Source organism: Orycteropus afer, unplaced genomic scaffold (assembly GCF_000298275.1).
Source record: "Orycteropus afer afer isolate SDZICR_OR568_19922 unplaced genomic scaffold, OryAfe1.0 scaffold00308, whole genome shotgun sequence".
NCBI classification, from domain to species: Eukaryota; Metazoa; Chordata; class Mammalia; order Tubulidentata; family Orycteropodidae; genus Orycteropus; species Orycteropus afer.
Window position 1 is genome coordinate 3,577,297 of NW_006921895.1, and position 19,766 is coordinate 3,597,062.

Genomic DNA, 19,766 nt, shown 5'->3' on the forward strand with positions numbered 1-19,766 from the left:
GGAAATTCCAGAACACTTAATTGTCTTCATGACAAACCTGTACATACAGCAGGAGGCTGTCATTTGAACAGAACAAGGGGACACTGCATGGTTTCAAATCAAGAAGGGAGTGTGTCAGAGTTGTATCCTTTCACCATACTTATTCAATTTTTATGCTGAGTAAATAATCCAAGAAGCTGGACTATATGAAGAAGAATGTGGCATCAAGGTTGGAGGAAGAATCATTAACAACCTGTGATACGCTGATGACACAACTTTGCTTGCTGAAAGTGAGGATGACTCGGAAGCACCTACTGATGAAGATTGAAGAATACAGTCTGCAGTATGGATTACATCTCAATATAAAGAAAACAAAAATCCTAACCACTGGACCAATAAACAGCATCATGACAAATGGAGAAAAGATTGAAGCTGTCAAAGACTTCACATTGGTTGATTCTACAATCGATGCCAATGGAAGCAGCAATCAGGTCATCAGACAACATATAACATGAGCAAATCGGCTGCAAAAGACCTCTTTCAAGTGCTGATGAGCAAAGATGTCTCCTTGAGGACTAAGGTACTCCTGACATGAGCCATGATATTTCCAATTGGCTCATATGCATGTGACAGCTGGACAATGAATAAGGAAGACTGAAGAAGAATTGATGCTTTTGAGTTGTGGTGCTGGTGAAGAATGCTGAAAGTACTGTGGAGTGCTAAAAGAACTAACAAGTCTGTCCTGGAAATGTAGAGCTGGAATGCTCCTTGGAAGCAAGAATGGCCATACTTCGTCTCACCTATTTTGGTCATGTTATCAGAAACGATCATTCCTTGGGGAAGAATGTCATGCTTGGTAAGGTGGAGGGTCAATGAAAGAGGGGAAGGCCCTCAACAAGATGGATTGACACAGTTACTGGGTCAACAGGCTCAAGTATAGCAGGGATCTCAGAGCTGGCACAGGACCAGGGGGTGTTTCATTCTGCTGTGCGTAGGGTCACCATAAGTCAGAGATGACTCAATGGCACCTAAAATCATTTTTTAATCGTCTTCAGCAAAATTTCACTTGTGTGTGATATTATTGATATTGTGTGATAATCTCCTTGTTCTGTTGGATCACCTTTCTTAGAAATGGGCAGGAATTTGGATCTCTTCTAAATAGCTGGCCAGGTAGCTTTCTTCCAAATTTCTTAGCATAGATGGATGATCATCTCCAGAGCTGCATTTGTTTGTTGAAACATTTCAATTGGTATCCCATCAGTTCCTGGAGCCTTGTTTTGCAGCAGTGCCTTCAGTGAAGCCTAGACCTCCTTATTCACTACTAATGGTCCTTGATCCTATGTTGCTTCTTTAAATGGTTGAACATCAATCAAGTATTTTTGGTACAGTGAGTCTGTTATTCCTTCCATATATGACCTTGAATTTAGAAACCATCTCAAGAATGGATTTGGTACATTGAAATCTAATGACCAAATAGACCTGTTGTGGGATGACATCAAGGACATCATTCATGAAGAAACCAAAAGTCATTAAAAAGTCAGGGAATTTATGTCAGAAAACCAAAATTTATGTCAGAAGAAACTCTGAGTCTTGCTTTTGAATGCAGATTAACTAAAAAGAAACGATGAATTTATTAAGTAAAAGAGCCGAACAGAAGATTTAAAAGGGCATCTTGAGAAGATAAAGTAAAACATTGTAATGAAATGTCAAAAGATCTGGAGTTAGAAAAGGAAAAGGGGCAGACATGTTCAACATTCCTCAAGCTGAAAGAACTAAAGAGAAACTTCAAGTCGTGAGGTGCAACACTGGAGGATTCTATGGGCAAAATACTGAAAGATGCAGTGTTTTGGTTACCTCCCATGCCACTCTCAGAGACATACCACAGGTGGATGGCCTGAATAAACAGGAATTTATTCTCTTACAATTCGGAGGCTAGAAGTCTCAGTTCAAAGTGCCAGCCTCTAGGGGCTGGGTGAGAGCCCCTCAACCTTGAGCTTCAACTCTGCCTCTTGCTCCCAGCCCACTGAAGCTGGAGGCTTTCTTCACTTGGGTAGCTGCTGGCTGCTGAGGCTGACAAACCCAACATCAGCAAGTAAAAAGTCAGAGTCCCAATATTACCAAACAATACACAAGGCCACTGATTCAAGTCTCAAAGTTGGCAGGGTATGGCAGGCTGCTGAATGACTTCTTGGCAACATGCAGGGTTCAAGCATGCCAAATGCTGGAGACCTTCCTCAAAGTTGCTTCTTATATAGTTGGAGTGGCCCACACCCCTATAGCAGCTATTCAGCTGCTCCAGTAGATTCCACCATGGAGTTTATTACCAATCTCACAATGAGGAATAACTACATCCAGCTGCCCAGCCACTCACGCTGGCTCAGCCAAGTTGACACACTACCTTAACTACCACATGCAGGAAGAATCAAGAGATGATAGAAAGAGTACACAGAGCCACTGTACCAAAAAGAACTGGTCAGTGTTCAATTATGGACCATAATTGCTCCTAAAAAGCCCTATTAATGTATAAATTACATATAACTGAATCATTAGGGATCTGATCTAATACTGTATCCAAAAAGAGAATGGAACTTCTAGTAAGATTCTAATTCCAGCTCTGCTGCTAACCACCTTTGGCAATTCATTTAACCTCTCCCCAACACCAATACACACAAATACACACACACACACCACAAACATCACAACACAAGTGCCAGCTAAAGTGACTTTTTGCTCATAATATAATATGCTGTGCTCATAGTCAAAAAATCTACACTTTGGATGCCCAATATCTTCAACTAGAGAAGTGTTTGAAAGATAATATCTGGGGGAAATAAAGCTTTTGTTGGGATACTAACTGTATGTACTTTATGATTGTAGACAGCTAATGTAAAAACAGAAATTTTGCTGAAGATCTTCATTTATTGCCTGATTACCAGGCTACTGTGCTCATAGTAGAACTTTAGGGAGAAGGCACTAAATCCTCCATGAAGGTCAGATCCTCACTGTCCTAGTTCCATGAAACTAGGGATGTATCTGTATATTTATTCCATCATATCTTCACTGTTTGCACAGTTCCTGCCACGTAGTAAGAACTCAATAAATATTTGTAGATGGAATTAAGAAATAGATGAATGTCAAACATTCAGGTAATCTGGCCCCAAGCAAGTTGTCCCAGGTAAGTCTGTACAAATCAAAATGTGAAAATTTCCAACTTGCCTGATTCTGTGTAGACACAACCACTATTTCTGCCAGCTTTACAAGAATAATTACAATAATTATTCATGTCTCTATGTGGAAATAAGGTATAACATTCATACTTTCCCAAATTGTATTATTGCACATGCTTCAATTTTAAAAGACTAGTATTGAGTATTTGCAGCTCCACCACAAGGCTAATGAGAAATATAGGTAATGTGTTTGAAAAACAAAAACTAAGACTATTATTTTCATCATGATCAAGCAGAGATATACAGTAGAAGACCCTATGGCGAATCACACCCTGTGCTAACAAGCACCTTTCACCATAATCAGTGCAAAAGCGTTTTCTAATCTCTTTTTCTTATTTATTCAATTATTTTGCCTTTAAAAATAGAATTTGAGTGTACTTTATGTGCCAGATATTATTATAAATGGTATAGATGCTTGGTAATGTATAAGACATTTTCTGCATAGTGAATTCTACACATGGAGCATCTGATAGTTGTTGTTGTTGTTGTTATGTGCCGTCGAGTCGGCCCCGACTCATAGCGACCCCTCCTTGGGTTTCCGAGGCAGTATCACTACGGAAGTAGGATTGCCCAACCTTCCTTCCGAGGAGTGGCTGGTGGGTTTGAACCGCCAGCCGTCTGGTTAGCAGGCAAGTGCCTTAGCCACTATGCTACCAGAGCTCCATTCTAAATAGGGAGAGGTTTAATAACTAAGATTCTCGAAATGTGCAAATAAAGAGTAAAGAATAAGGATGGAGAGTAATGGGAGATTGTTGTTGTTGTTGTTAGTCACATAGAGTCCACTTTGTCTCATGACAATCTTACGTACAACAGAACAAAACATTGTCCAACCCTACATTATCCTCACTATTGCTGGCATATTTGAATCCATCATTATGGCCAGTTCACTTCATTGAGTGTCTACGTCACCCAGACTGGCCCTCTATTTCACCAAACAGGATGTTCTCAAACTGATCTCGTCTGATGACTTGTTCAAAACAAGCAAGTCTGGCAATGTTCTGTTGTGGTCAGTAAGATTTTTCATTGGCTACTTTTTAGAAGTAGATTGTCGTGCATTTCTTCCTAATCTGCCTTAGTTGGAAGCTCCACTAAGACCTGTCCACTATGCTGGTATTTGGGATATTGGTGGCATAACTTCCTGCATCACAGTAACACACAATCCACCACAGTATATGACAATTTGGCAAATGAGTTGTTAAGTGGGTGGAGAGGGGCGGTGAATCATCCACAGAGATATGGACTAAAAGTAATGATAGCTGATAGGTAAGGTGAAAGGACCACTGCTTGCAGAGTCTAAAGATACCCAGTTCTGCCACTTACCAGGCAACTAACTTTGAGTTGAATCTATGAGTCTGATTTTCTAATGTGTAAAATGGTTTTATAGGCATCTTATCTTACAGGCACAACTCAATGGCAGTGAGGTGAGGTTTTCTTTTTTCTTTCTTCCTTTTTTTTTTTTGTCTCACAGACACCTTCAAAGTAGCCAGTGTTGTAATAGATAAAGCAGGAAGCTCTTTTCTAGCACACAGAGTACAAAGAAAATTTTGTCATAATTTAGTATAAGAATGAAGTTTTAAAACGGAAGATAAAATAAAATGTCTGAGCAGTGGAATGCCTGCAGGTTGGACTGTGAAATTTGGCTAAACCAGTTTTGATAAGGCTAAGTCAGTGAGTTTACCCATCTCAAAAACTGCTATAAAACAGATAGAAAGACAGATAATCCTAGTCCATTGTCAGCCTGGTTCAAGTTGTTGTTGCTGTAAGGTGTCATCAAGTTGTCTCCGACTCATAGCAACCCTATGCACAGCAGAACGAAACACCGACGGGTTATGCACCAGCTCCACAATCCTGGCTATACTTAAGCCCATCACCGCAGCCACCGTGTCAATCCATCTTATTGAGGGCCTCCCCCTCTTTCGTTGACCCTCCACCTTACCAAGCATGACATCCTTCTCCAGGGAACAGTCCCTTCTGACAACATGACCAAAGTAGGTGAGACGAAGTCTGGCCATTCTTGCTTCCAAGAAGAATTCCAGCTGCACTTCCTCCAGTTCAAGTTGAGCAACCAACAAAATATGTTTAGCTTCCACTTGGATATTTAATCTTCTCAGCATGCTGTTGTTGTTGTTGTTATGTGCTGTTGAGTTGGACCCAACTCATAGTGACCCCTCCTTGGGTTTCCAAGGCAGTATCACTACGGAAGTAGATTGCCCTATCTTCCTTCTGAGGAGTGGCTGGTAGGTTTGAAGCCCCAGGCTTCTGGTTAGCAGTCAAGAGCCTTAGGCACTATGCTATCACAGCCAGATAATTCAGCCTTTGCTATTTTTATTTTTGGACCAATTAAGTTTGGATGCAGACTTTGTGGAAAGTAAGTAAATAACTGCCAATTTCCACTTAGCTTGGTGGAAATACATATACACAGATCCAAGCTGTGAATGAGGGTACTGCTAAATAATTGGAGAGTTTCTATAAGAAGTGCACGAGGTCTCTCAGGTTGTCCTATTCCTGGAGAACTTATGCCATACAAACCCAGAAAAATGTGTGCTTTTCTCTGTGCTTCCTCTTCAAGTCATTACAACCTCCCAGGATTCAGTTCTACTTACTATTTCTAAATAACTTCTGAACTTGAATCACACTCTTCTTCACCATCTAGTAATAATGATAACAACACTTACACATTTTTTTATAGTTTATAAAACATTTTCACATAATTACTCATTTAAGTCCTCTGAGAACCACAAGAGGTTAACTTTGTTATCTTCACTTTACAAGTAAGGAAACAGATTATTAGTAGATAGAAAAACATAACCACAAAAACAAAAATTCACTGCCATCAAGTCAGATCTAACTCATAGCGACCCCTCCTTGGGTTTCCAAAGTGGCCTCACTACGGAAGTAGGTTGCTCAACCTTCCTTCTGAGGGGTGCTGGTGGGTTTGAACCACCAGCCTTCTGGTTAGCAGTCAAATGCCTTAAGCACTATGGCACCAGAACTCCTAGAAAAGCACAGGAAAAGGGACGTAATATAAATCAAGGGTGGGAAGAGTCATGCAGGCTCCTAGAAGAAAAAGAGACCATGGATAAGTCAGACTCTCTAACAGAGGCTGCATCTTGGTGATCATCAGTAGTGTGGCAGGCTCTGAATTTGGGGTTTCCCCCTCTTGCTTGGAAAGCCTGTAATCAAAGTTCAAAAGCTTCCTATAAGCTATATGTAGCTAGCAAGTGAACAAGTTTCAGGTCCCAAACATATCACCTTCCTGTACTTCCATAACCTAGGTAGGACCTTGTCCCCAAGCCCCATCTAAGCTAGTTATCTTCACCAAAGGGCACCCTTGGGTGTGAGGGGGGGACAAGGAAATATAATGGTAAATCAAAGAAAATCCTGATTGTAGAGAAAACCTGCACACAAAAGAAGAGCAAGGGCAGGAAATGGTGATGAGAACAAAGAACTAAAATGTCCAGCTCTAGGCAGCACTATTACTGTCCAAATGTGTGTTCTATGAACAAATGTGTTATGATATGCAGTTGGGTTCTTAAACACTATGTTCATCTATGTGGACTCATTTCATGAATTTCTTCTGCTATCCTCAGAATGTTTTTTTAAAACTGATTATCCACATGTGTACACCAGGGACAGATGGATTCTGGGAAAGTGCTGAGTGAGCAGGAGAGAAAGCCTGTAAATAGTAACCTGATGCTGTCACATTTTCATGTTTTTTTGAATTAGTATTCACAACCTACATTCTTCCTTAAGCCCATGTTTTTCACCTAGAATGTTTAACAAAGATGAGTATCTTGTCCCTCTGAATCGTCATTTCATCTCTGCCCTCTTTTGTCCTTGAGCTATAAGATACATCTTGGGGCAGACAGGGAAGCCTGTGCTATGGATTTTATGGCAGAATTGGTTTATACTTTTACATCTAAAGGCAAGGAAAAACAAAAGGCTCAGGGACACCCCTTCTTGAATATTCTATGTTAAAGTACCGTAACACAATTGATCTTTTTTTTTTTTTTTTTTCCACTTCCCACTATCTTTCTTTTCCACACTAGGCTTCTCACTGAATTTCATTTCCTCTTTTTGGGCTCTGTCATGTCTTTATCTTGATGAATCATAGGCCAAGTAATGTTAACTTATGACAACCTAAGAAGCCATCCTAGAGTGAAGTAATGAAAACCTGGTAACTGAGGAGAAAGCAGGAAAGCTTCAAAACTAACTGGGTTGTGGGGTTTAGGTATTCATCTTTCTCCTTTTGCATTAATGAAAAAAAAAAAAGAGTTTAATGCAATATGAGATCATTAGTTATGTAGTGAGACTTGGTGGAAAATGGATGGAGACTATGGGGAGGAAGGGAGTAGAAAATTGCACTTCAGATAAGTGTTTCTTCATAACATGACAGTAATTCTCAAAAACGCAACCTGAAATCAATAATTAAGGATACCTATACATCTTAAGGAGCTCTAGTAACATAGTGCCTAAGGTACTTGACTACTAACCAGAAGGCTGGAGGTTCAAACCCACCAGCCACTCCTTGGAAGGAAGATGGGGCAATCTACTTCCATAGTGATACTGCCTTGGAAACCCAAGGAGGGGTTGCTATGAGTCGGGTCTGACTCGACAGCACATAACAACAATAAACAACATACATCTTAAGATAGGTAGAAAAAACCTGCACACAAAAGAAGAACAAGGGCAGGAAGTGGTGATGAGAACAAAGAACTAAAATGTCCAGTTCTAGGCGGCACTATTACTGTCCAAATGTATGTTGCATGAACAAATGTGTTACGATATGCAGTTGGGTTTTTAAACACTATAATTAAGGATATGTATACATCTTAAGATAGGTATTCCTAATTATTGATTTCAGGTTGCATTTTTGAGAATTACTGTCACGTGATGAAGAAACATTTATCTGAAGTGCAATTTTCTACTCCCTTCCTTCCCATAGTCTCCATCCATTTTCCATCAAGTCTCACTATATAACTAATGATCTCATATTGCATTAAACTCATTGTGGTTTTTTTTTTTTTCATTAATGCAAAAGGAGAAAGATGAATACCCAAACCCCACAACCCACTTAGCTTTGAAGCTTTCCTGCTTTCTCCTCAGTAACCAGGTTTTCATCAAGGAGGGGTCACTATGAGTCGGGGCCGACTCGACAGCACATAACAACAACAACAAATCTTAAGATGTTAAGGAGCTCTGGTGGTGTAGTGATTAAGGAATTTGGTTGTTAACCAAAAGTCAGTGGTTAGAACTGACCAGCCAATCCATGGAAGAAAGATGGGGCACTCTGCTTCTGTAAAGATTTATAGCCTTCACTCATTCAAGAGTTATCTCATAGTTTGAGGGTTAAGAACAAGAAGTCTGAAGCCAGACTGCCCAATCTCAACCTGTCTCTTCTGTGTGCTTTGGGCAAGTTCCACTAAAAGGAGAAATAGAACACTGGTGGACTATGCCCTGGCAAAGGTGGAAAACTTGTGAGACCCAGAAAAATAAGGCAGCCTCCTCAAGTTCCAGTTTTCACTGTACCCTCCAGTTGATTCCAACTCATGGCAACCCCATGTGTGTAGATTAGAACTGCTCCCTAGGGTTTTCAAGGCTGCAGCCTTTTGGTAGCAGATCACCAGGCCTATCTGCCCAGGCACTTCTGAGTATGTTCAGAATGGCAACCTATCAGCTAGTAGTGGTGTACTTAACAGTTCACATCACACAGAGATTCCAGCTGACTGATAAGAAGATGAAACAGAATCTTCCTCCCCTCCTATCCTTTTTTGGTTTAGGGTGTAACCCTTCTCTGGTACCATTCATGCTCCAGAGATCTTCATAGGACCAGGTTGAATTTAAGTTTGGTTTCCTCCCCTGTCTCGTGTTACTCTCCTCACTTCCCTTCTACTGAGAGTTCTCGCCCAATAAACCATATGTATTCAAATCCCTGTCCCAGGCTCTGCTTCTAGGAAACCTGGCCTAAAATAAGTATGAAATGTTATTTTCTGACCTTGCATCAGAGCCTGTCAGAGAAGTTCAGAGTGATTTAGCAAACCAAATTTGAACAATGACAAGATAATAATATACTAATTAAGGCAGCCTCCAGGAGAGGAGATGCTCAGTGAGACCACTCCAGAGAGGAATGAAGTGTGATGCAAATGCTTATACCTTGTCTTTCAGGCTGTCTATTCAAATGTCAAGCTCTGTTGCACAAAGTGTTTGTCTTCTTAGATCACTCAGTGTGAAGGGTGGGCCTGTGGTGATTCTCAATAGACTCTTCTTGCCTTGGCTTAAATTGGCAGCCAACTTTTTGATGGAGCACCTTGAGCTCAAGAGTGATAATTTTGCCCCTGCAGAGTCTCCTGGCCAGGATTTTTCTCATGTCAAAATTGAATGACTATAGGGTGTCTGAAATTCTTAGTTTCCCTGACACAAATTATTTTTCTCATTTATCGACTATTTATAAGTCATGAATTTTGGAAGTCAGGAACATTTAAAGATCACTCAGTGTCAGATGTCAAGCAAGGTATAGCCTTGTTAAAGCAGGACACATTGTCTCAATGGAGAAAAATGGAGGTCATTTTCAGGATCCTAGAGCAGTGTTCCTCACTCAGTGGTGCATGCAAGTCACCAGGGTCTTGTTTTAAAAGCAGATATCTGGGATCACCTACTTCCAAGTTGAAGTGCAACTTGTTTCAGCATACACTTGGTCATTCAGTGCTCACAGAAATGGATCAGATAATGCCATTGAAACCTGGAATATATTAAAATCAACTTTTAATTTCTATTAACTAATTTATCTAAAGAGTCTGTTTTAGTAAGTTTGTTACCAAAAATCTACATTTCTAACAAGCTCCCAAATAATATCACTATTTGAATAGAAAAGCTCAAAGGGAACCCAAGGTTGCGATTCTGATTTCCTTCTGATACCCTTTCTCAAGCATGTTTCTTTAATTTGGTGAGAGCTCTGTGGCTGGTACATATAAAAAGTAGAAACAGGACATTGTATTCATGTGTTGATTAACTACTATGAATCATATCTTATTCCAGGCACTGAGGATCTATCAATGAATAAAATACTCAAAGTGCCTGCTGTCAGTGATCTGATATTCTGGTGGGGGAGATGGACAACAAAGAGGTACACAGGAATTTTGTCAGGTAGAATAAAGGTTATGTGGTTAAAATAAGGCAAAGGAGGGAATGGAGAGTGAAGGGACAGAGGTTTGACTTTAGATAGATTTGTCAGATAAAGTATCTCTGATGAGATGACATCTAGACAGAGGCTTACAAAACCTAAAGGAATAAGTCATGTAGATATTTGGGAGAAGAATGTATCAGGGAGAGAAAAATGAATGGCAAAGACTTGAGGCAGGAGTATGTTCAAGGAACAGCAAGGAAACCAGCTGGGCTGAACTGGAATAAGTGATGTGAAAAATAGTGTCAAACTCAGAAAGATAATAGGTGGCTAGATTTATAAGACCTTGAGGTTTACTTTGAGTGAGCTGAGAAGTCACTGGAGGGTGTGGAACAGAGTAGGACATGATATGACTTACAATTTAAAAGAACCATTCTGATTTCTGTGTATAGACTATAAGAAAGCAAAGGCTAAACAAAAGAGTCAGAGGTGCAGATCTATTATGTTGATGTTGGCTAGACTCAGCTCATAAGAGGGAAGGGCAAAAGTGGAAAGAGCCCAGAAAAATCCTGCAGCTATAGGCAGCAAGTTTTCCTGATGGATTAGATATGAAGAGTGAGAGAAAGTCAAGGATAACTCTAAGGAGTTTAACTTAAGATACTAAAGAATTGGACTTCCCATTTACTGGTATTAGGGAGACTGCAGGGAATACAGATTTAGGGAGAAAAAAAATTGACCATGCTTATTTCAATATGGCCTTCTAGCTCTTTAGGTGAAGACATTGAACAAGTAGCTAGAAAAATGAGCTTAAATTGAGGGTGGGAGAAGTTAACACTATAGTTTTGGGAACCATAAAAAAAAAAAAAAAAAAATCAAAGGAATTGGTTAATATTAAATGAGCAGTGATTTTAAATAGCCAAGCTGTCTTAGAAGGCTCCTGCATTTAGAGGTCTGGGAAATGAGTAGCTAGAGAGAAAAGGACAGAGCAGGTGTAGCTATAGGGTAAGAGGAGGTGTTCCATAAGGAAAACGAAAAAATGAGGAGGCATTGATGAAAAAGGTGGAGCTGAGTGACACAATGTTATCAAATCTTCCTTAGCAAAAAATCAATAATTGAGAATGTTCCACCTTTTTTTTTTTCTTCTATTTTAGGGGAAAAAAAAAAAAATACACTGTCATCGAGTTGGACCTGACTCACAGGGACCCCTCCTTGGGTTTCCGAGGCAGTATCACTACGGAAGTAGATTGCCCAACCTTCCTTCCAAGGAGTGGCTGGTGGGTTTGAATCACCAGCCTTCTGCTTAGCAGTCAAATGCCTTAGGCACTATACCACAAGACCTCCCATTTTAGAAAAATGCATCCTAAAAATTAATTGATGAGAGAATAGAGATATAAAAGGTGTTGCACCAAACAAGACATTGTTCCTGATCTGGTATGGACTTGCAACCTAAATCTCATATTTCATATATCTATGCCAGAGAAGGCATTCCGAAGGATGATTTTAGACCAGCAGGAGTACAAAAATGATCAGAGAATTAATCATTCACCCAAAACACTCATACATTTTAGGAAAGATATTAAATAATTAATTCTGACATTTCAAGAAGGGTTTCAAGGATCACTATAATATGTATAGGAGCTCTGGTAGCAGAGTGGCTAAAGCACTTGACTGCTAACCAGAAGGCTGGCGGTTCAAACCCACCAGCCACTCCTCGGAAGGAAGGTTGGGCAATCCTACTTCCGTAGTGATACTGCCTCGGAAACCCAAGGAGGGGTCGCTATGAGTTGGGGCCAACTCGACGGCACATAACAACAACATAATATGTATAATACGGAAAAGTTGAACAAGAAAAGGTGATTTAATGAAGACAGGCAGCTTCTGAAATTCTTATCTTCCAATTCTCTCCATCGATTTTCTAAAGTCAACTCTTTTCTTTGTCATTCCAAAGTTAATCGCAGAAAGGATTTTTGAGGTCAGTGGCTCACCACATCACCACAGAGAAACAAACAAACAAACAAACAAACAAAAACAGCTTTTCAATAACATGTAGATTTTCTACTTTCTTTGTCCTGTATGCTAAAAATCAGAAAGATACTGTATCTTTTAGGATATTATCTGGACTTGGAATGATACAAAAGCCAAAAAAACAAATCCACTGCCCTCGAGTTGATTCCAACTCATAGCAACCCCCTTGGGTTTCCAAGGTGGTAAATCTTTATGCAAGTAGATTGCCCATCTTTCTTCCTTGTGGGTTTGAACAACCAGACTTCTGGTTAGCAGTCAAATGTCTTAAGCACTGTGCCACCAGGTTCCTTTGGAATGTTACAAGCGTTAATAAAAGTAAGCTGCAGCAGCAACCAATATTTGTAAATGTTTAGTGGGACAGGGATGCTCTTGACTGAGCCTGCTGGCTACCCTAAGCACTACCCTTAATACACATAAACTTGAGATCATAATCATCAATAACTTTAAAAGTATATGTAGAAATTAATGCTCTAATAGAAAAGGGATAAATGACAAGAAAAATTACTAAAATATGTAATATCATTGGCCAATAGTAAAAACAAATAGTTCAGCTTCTTGAGTAGTCAAAAACATTTCAATTCAATTCAAATCCACTCACTTTTTTTAAAAAAAACCTGCTGATAAAGATGTTTTTGAGATAGGCCTTCTCACATCTTGGTGGTGGAAGAGTAAAATAATAGAACTTTGTTGCAATACAATTTAATAGCATATATCTGGGTTTAAAAAATGTTCAAAATCTTTTCCCACTACAGGAATTTGTGCATGTAAAAATACTAAAAAAAGGAAGAAAAATATTTTTAAAAATATATGAAAATGGATATATATCACAATATTTCTAAGAGTGAAAAATTTGAAATAATGTAAAACTCTCAAATAGAAGGACCACTAATGTCTATAATAAAGAACACAAAAACCCACTTTCATTGAGTCAATTCTGACTCATAATGACCTCTCATTGGTTTTCCAAGCCTATAAGTCTTTATAGAAGTATTTGCCTTATCTTCCTTTTGCAGAGCAGCTGGTGGTTTGAAGCACTGACACCCAAATATCTTATCCATTATACCACTGTTGTTGTTATGTGCTGTCGAGTCGGACCCAACTCATAGCAACCCCTCCTTGGGTTTCTGAGGCTGTATCACTACAGAAGTAGATTGTCCTACCTTCTTTCCGAGGAGTGGCTGGTGGGTTTGAACTGCCAGCCGTCTGGTTAGCAGTCAATTTCCTTAGGCACTATGCTACCAGAGCTCCTCTTATGCACTAGAGGTCCATATAATAAAGAATAGGTTTCATTTATTGAACTTTTATAATATGCTCAACTTTTACAAGGGTGTTCCATATATGATCTCATTTTATCCTTATAATGGTACAGATGATAAGGACTATTTTACACTTAAAAGAATGGTCATCAAAAAGATTAGAAAACTTCATGAAGTTTACCAAACTCATAAGTGACTAGAATTCAATGTGATTCCAAAAAGAATGTTCCTCAGTACTATGTACTTTTTTCCTCTGTAATAGTATTGTGCAACCATTTTAAATGATGTGCTCTTTTTTTGTTTTCTTTTTTTGAGTCATCATTGAAAGACCTGTAAATACAGCTAGCAAAGTGGAAATGATACTTTTTCCCTTCAATGTTTGGTTATAGATATCAAGAGACTTGAAACATTAAATGCTCTCAGGTCTAGTTACTTCCCTTCTCATATCTCTACTAAAAAATTGAGACAAAAATTTAAGTGTAAAGATGCTTATCACAATGATATTTGATTTAAAAAATATTTTAAAAACTTAGGTTAGCATAACCAGAAAATGAAAATAGATTAGCTTATATTTATATGCAGTGAGTCTGTATCTACTTAAAGACTTTTAAAAAAATATATAATAATTTTGAAAAATACTTCAAATATGAAATTAAGAAAAAAAAGTAAACCATTAATTTTTCATATTTAGCTCTCAATTCTTTTTATTGGTCTATCTATCTATCTATCTATCTATCTATCATCTGTCATCTATTTCTCTACAGGAAATATTGGAATAAAGATAAAAAAATAAATAAAATTTCTTGATATGTGATATCTCTGGGTGAATTTATGTGTAGTTTTTATTCATTTCTTTCTCTCTTTGTAAAATTCCATAAGGTACACATGTTGTTATTGTTGTTGTTGTTATGTGCTGTTGAGTCAGACCCGACTCATAGCGACCCCTCCTTGGGTTTCCAAGGCAGTATCACTACAGAAGCAGATTGCCCAACTTTCCTTCCAAGTAGTGGCTAGTGGATTTGAACCACCAGCCTACTGGTTAGCAGTCAAGTGCCTTCGGCACTATGCTACCAGAGCTCCCAAGGTACACATATACTATTGCCAACATTGGAAAAATGAAATACTTTTTTAAAAAGGCAATAAATAATATGTTATGGAATTCTGAAAAAGACCCAAATAGTAATAATAACTATAATGTTGTTTGAACACAAAAGTACCATTGTAATATGATGAGGAAATGATTTATAGTTCAATACATGGTTCTGTGTCATTTATAAAGGATCTCTGGTGGCATAGTGGTTAAAGCATTGGACTGCTAGCCAAAAGGTCAACAGTTCAAACCCACCAGCCCTCCATGATGAAAGATGAGTCAGTCTTCTTCCCTCAAAACTTACAGACTTAGAAACACTATGGAGTAGTTCTACTCTGTTCTAAAGGTGCTGTGAGTTGGAATTGATTTGATGGCAGTGTGTTTGGATTTGATTTGGTGTCAATTATACATCCATGTGAAAAACAATGAACATTGATTCTTGCCTCACACCATACATAAAAATCCATTCCATACGTATCATAGACCTATATGAGAAAGGTAAAACAGTAAGATAAAAAAATTTTGTCTAATGGGAATATCATGCAGCCATACTGTAATAACTTTATTGAAGTATAACCAATATACATAAAATCTACCTATTGAAAGTGAACAATTCAATGGTTTTAAAAATATTCAAAGATATGTGCAACCATCACTACAGTCAATTTTAGAACTTTTTCATTAATCCTACAAAAACCCTATAGCATTAGCAAGCCACTCTCTTTTTTCCTTTAACTCTTTCATCCTAGATATCCACTGATTTATTTCCTTCCTCCAGAGATTTTTCTATCTCAAGTGTTACATATAAATAGAATCACACAATATGTAGCCTATTGTGACTTTTCTTTAACTTGGCACAATGTTTTCAAGGTTATTCCATGAAGTAGCATGTATCAGTACTTCATTACCTTTTAAGACTGAATAATATGTCATTATGTGGATATAGTATGCACCACTTGACTGTAAGCCAGTCTGGGACCAGAGGAAGGTGGGTGTTTGTGTGCATGGAGTGTCCTGGGGGCAGGTCTGGTAAGTGAGTAGGGTGGAGGACACCAGGGAATGAACTGAGCAGTTTGGAACAACTAGGTGAGATAAACTTCTCTGTCAGTTTGTCTTATTGTGATGGCTTGAGTGTTTCTGTGAGGCTAGAGGCTATGCCACTGGTGTTTCAAATGCCAGCAGGTTTACTTATGGTAGACAGGTTTCAGCAGAGCTTCCAGACTAAGAAAGACTTGGAAGAAGAAAGACTCCATCCACTTCTAAAAGAATTGGCCAGTGAAAACCTATGAATAGCAGTGAAACATTGTCTGATATATTACTGGAAAACTTTATGGACAGCCCTGAAACATTGTGAGATAAAGTGACAGATGATAAGCCTCTCAGGTTGATAGGCACTGAAAATACAATTGCAGAAGAGCTGCCTACTCCTAGTAGAGCTGACTTTAATGAAATGGATAGAGTAAAGCTTTTCAGACCTCTAGTTGCTGATGTGACATGTCTGAAGATGAGAAGAAACAGCTGTAAACATCTATTAATGATTGGAACATGGAATATACAAAATATGAATCTAGGAAAATTGAAAGTTGTAAAAAATGAAATGGAACACAACCAGGCCCAGGCAAGTTGACATACAAATTTAACAATCATGTGGACTTCACCAGATGAAGTATACAGAAATCAGATTGACTACATCTGTGACAAGAGGTAATGGAGAAGCTCAAAATCTTCAGCCAAAACAAGGCCAAGAGCTGATTGTGGAACAGACTTTCAACTGCTCATATGCATGTTCAAAGAGAAGCTGAAGACAATTAAAAGAACTCCACAAGAGCCAAAATATGACCTTGCTTATATACCTCCTGAATTTAGAGACCATCTAAAGAATAGATTTGACGTATTGAACACCAATGACCGAAAACAAGAGGAATTGTGGGATGACATCAAGAACATCATCCATGAAAAAAGCAAAAGGTCATTAAAAAGACAAGAAAAAAACAAAAGACCAAAATGGATGTCAGAAGAGGCTCTGAAACTTGCCCTTGAACAGAGTGTAACTAAGGCAAATGGAAGAATTGACAGGATAAAAGAGTTAAACAGAAGATTTCAAAGAGCAGCTCAAAAAAGGCAAAGTCAATTATTATAATGAAATGAGCATAGACTTGGAGTTAGAAAACCAAAAGGGAAGAACATGCTCAGCATTTCTCAAGCTGAAAGACTGAGGAAAAATTTAAGCCTCAAATTGCAATATTGAAAGATTCTATGGGCAATATGTTGAATGATGCAAGAATCATCAAAAGAAGGTGGGAGGAATACACAGAGTTAATGTACCAAAAATAATTGGTCAATATTCATCCATTTCAGGAGGTAGCATATGATCAATAACCAATGGTATGGAAAGAAGGAGTCAAAGCTGAACTGAACAAATTGACAAACACCAAAGCTCCAGGAATTGATGGAATACCCACTGAGATATTTCAACAAATGGATGACCTACTAGAGGTTATTCCAAGAGATTTGGAAGACAGCTACCTGGCCAACTGCCTGGAAGAGATCCACATTGTACCCATTCCAAAGAAAGGTGATCCCACAGAATGTGGAAATTATTGGACAATATCATTGCTATCACACACAAGTAAAATCTTAATGAACATAATTCAAAAATGGCAGCAGTATATGTACTGACAGAAGACTTCCAGAAATGGAAGCTAGATTCAGAAGAGGACGTGAACCAAGGGATATCATAGCTGATGTCAGATTGATCTTGGCTGAAAGCAAAAAATACCAGAAAGATATTTATTTGTGTTTTATTGATGAAGCAAAGGCATTTGATAGTGTGGATCATAACAAATTGTGTATAACATTGAGAAGAATGGGAATTCCAGAACATTTAACTGTACTCATGAGGAATCTGCACATAGACATGGAGGCTGTTGTTCAAACAGAACAAGGGGACACTGCATGGTTTAAAATCAGGAAGGGAGGGCATCAGAATTGTGTCCTTTCACCATACTTATTCAATCTGTATGCTGAGCAAATAATCTGAGAAGCTGAACTGTATGAAGAAGAATGTGGCATGAGGACTAGAGGAAGGCTCATTAACAACCTGAGATATGCAGATGACACAACTTTGCTTGCTGAAAGAGAGGATGACTTGGAGCACTTACTGATGAAGATTAAAGACTGTAGTCTGCAGTATTAATTATACCTCAATATAAAGGAAACAAAAATCCTCACAACTGGACCAATAAGCATCATCATGATAAATGGAGAAAAGATTGAAGTTGTCAATGACTTCGTATCACTTGGCTGTACAATCAGTGCCAATGGAATCAGCAGTCAAGACATCAAATGATGTATTACATTGGGCAAATCTGTTTCAAAAGACTTCTTTCAAGTGCTGAACAGCAAAGATATCTCCTTGAAAACTAAGATATTCCTAACCCAAGCCATGGTATTTTCAATCACTATGTATGCATTTGAGAGCTGGGCAATGAATAAGGAAAACCAAAAAAGAGTTGACACTTTTGAGTTGTGGCATTGGTGAAGAATGCTGAAAGTACTATGCACTGCTAAAAGAATTAACAAATCTGTGCTGGAAGAAGTACAGCTGGAATGCTCCTTGAAAGGGAGAATGACCAGACTTTATCTCACCTACTTAGGTCATGTTGTTGGAAGAGACCATTCCCTGGAGAAAGATGTCATCCTTGGTAAAGTGGAGAGTCAATGAAAAAGGTGAAGGTAGTCAACAAGATGGATTGACACAGACGGCTACAATGATGGGCTCTGGTACAGTAGGGATCAAGAGGCTGGCACAGGACTGGGTCATGTTTCATTCTGTTGTAAATGAGGTCAGTATGAGTCAGAGGTGATTTGACAGCACTCAACAACAACATCTCATCAGTCTGTCATCCTGTGGTGGCTTCTGTGTTGCTGTGCAGCTGGAAACTATACCATGCTAGCAGGGTCACCCACGGTGTACAGGTTTCAGTGAAGCTTCCAGAGTAAGACAGACTCAAAAAGGAAGAGGCCACCCACTTCTCAAAGAATTGGCAGGTGAAAACTTATGAATAGCAGTGAAACACTGTCTGATATATTACTGGAAATCTTTATGAATAGCTTTGAAACACTGTCTGATATAGTGCTTAAAGATGAACCCCTCAGGTCAGAAGGCACTCAAAATGTAACTGGGGAAGAGCTGTCTCCTCAAAGTAGAGTCAACCTTAATGATATGGATGGAAGAAATTAAACTTTTGGGACCTCCTTTTGCTGATGGATCAAGACTCAAAATGAGAAGAAACAGCTTCAAACATCCATTAATAATCAGAACGTGGAATGTATGAATTATGAATGTAGGGAAATTGGAAGTTGTCAAAATGGAATGCATAAAGATTGATATCCTAGGCATTACTGAGCTGAAATAAATTGGTTTTGGCCATTTTGAATCAGACAATCATGTGATCTATTATGCTGGGAATGACAGATTGAAAAGGAATGGTGTGGCATTCATCATCACAAAGAATGTTTCAAGATCTATCCTTTAAGTACAATGCTGTCAGTGATAGGATAATATCCATATACCTACAAGGAAGACCAGTTAATACTATTATTATTCAAATTTATTCATCAATCACCAAAGCCAGAAATGAGGATGTTGAAGATTTTTACCAACTTCTGCAGCCTGAAATTGACAGAACATACAATCAATATATGTGGATTATCACTGGTGATTGGAATCCAAAAGTTGGAAACAAAGAAGAATCACCGATCACTGGAAAATATGGCCTTGGTGATAGAAAAAATGCGGCTATTGCATGATAGAAATTTCTGACCAAACAACTTATTCATTGTAAATACTTTTTTTCAACAACATAAATGATGGCTATACACATGGACTTCACCAGATGGAGTACACAGGAATCAGGTCGACTACATCTGTAGAAAGAGGTGATGGAGAAGCTCAATATCTTCCGGCAAAACTAGGCCAAGAACTGACTGTAGGACAGACCATCATCTGCCTATATGCAAGTTCAAGTTAAAGTAGAAAACAATTAAAAGAAGTCCATGAAAGCCAA